The sequence below is a fragment of the Pyrgilauda ruficollis genome, unplaced genomic scaffold, assembly GCF_017590135.1.
Source record: "Pyrgilauda ruficollis isolate IOZ18807 unplaced genomic scaffold, ASM1759013v1 scaffold6, whole genome shotgun sequence".
NCBI classification, from domain to species: domain Eukaryota; kingdom Metazoa; phylum Chordata; class Aves; order Passeriformes; family Passeridae; genus Pyrgilauda; species Pyrgilauda ruficollis.
Window position 1 is genome coordinate 7642259 of NW_024527710.1, and position 861 is coordinate 7643119.

The 861-nt window shown below is 55.3% G+C and overlaps 1 protein-coding gene across 1 annotated transcript in view; it reads right to left on the reverse strand.

The window, feature by feature from the left end:
- Positions 1-237, reverse strand: part of PTGFR (prostaglandin F receptor) — a 20140-nt gene extending 19903 nt beyond the window's left edge. Inside the window, exon 1 of the mRNA XM_041483530.1 lies at positions 116-237. The gene's annotated coding sequence lies outside the window, so the exon portion shown is untranslated. The remainder of the gene's footprint in view (positions 1-115) is intronic.
- Positions 238-861: the final 624 nt, after the last annotated feature.

The following is an 861-nucleotide window of genomic DNA, read 5'->3' on the forward strand; positions in this document are numbered from 1 at the left end:
GCCCGCCCGCCCGCCGCCCCCGGGACGCGCTCCGGCTCCGGCTCCGTCCCGGGCGCTGCCCGCCCGTGTCTCCCCCGGGCCGCGGCTCCGATGCCCCGGGGCGCGGCACACGCACCTCGCCCCGCTGTCCCGGGAGGCGCAGCCCTCGGAGTCTCCGGCAAGGAGAGCCAGGCTGCCGTGTCACATCACAGCCACGGGCTTCAGGATCACCCCAGCCGGGCAGGGCGAGTTCCTGCCCACCAGGCTGCAGCCACAGCAGGAGCAACTCATGGGGCAGCCGAGAGGCCACATCTGTCCTCAGGCACCGCTTCTCCTCTTCTTCACCTTCCACGTGCTTCTTCCCAACTAGGCGCTTCAGCAGCACGCAGGCAGCTCGGGAAGGGGTAGCCCCAGGGATGCTGTCAGGGATGCGGCTGGGCACATCCCTGGACACATGGCCCCTCGATCTCCCGGTCAAGTAGAGCTAACAGTGCTCCTTGGACCATGTCTCTATTGGAGAAATACATCCAGAGAACACGTCCAGATGAGGCATTAATGATACAACCCGTAAGGCTGGAAATTCAAAGGTTGTTTCCCATCATGCAGTCAAGTTGTTACGAGTTGAAGTTATAGATGACTTTCATGGTTTTTTGTCCATCAATGTCCAGTACTACCAGGCAGGACTGAATGGGAACCTTTATTAAGAACTCTTACTATAGAAAGAAACCAAAATATAAAATCAATGTCAAATTATGAAACAACACTGTAGAATTTATCATGGGCTACAATGGTGAAGAACTTAAATTTGTTTTCACTGACACACAGCCTTGAGTGGTACTATTCCTGGCACCACAAGACAATTACTTAAAAATTAAAATTCTC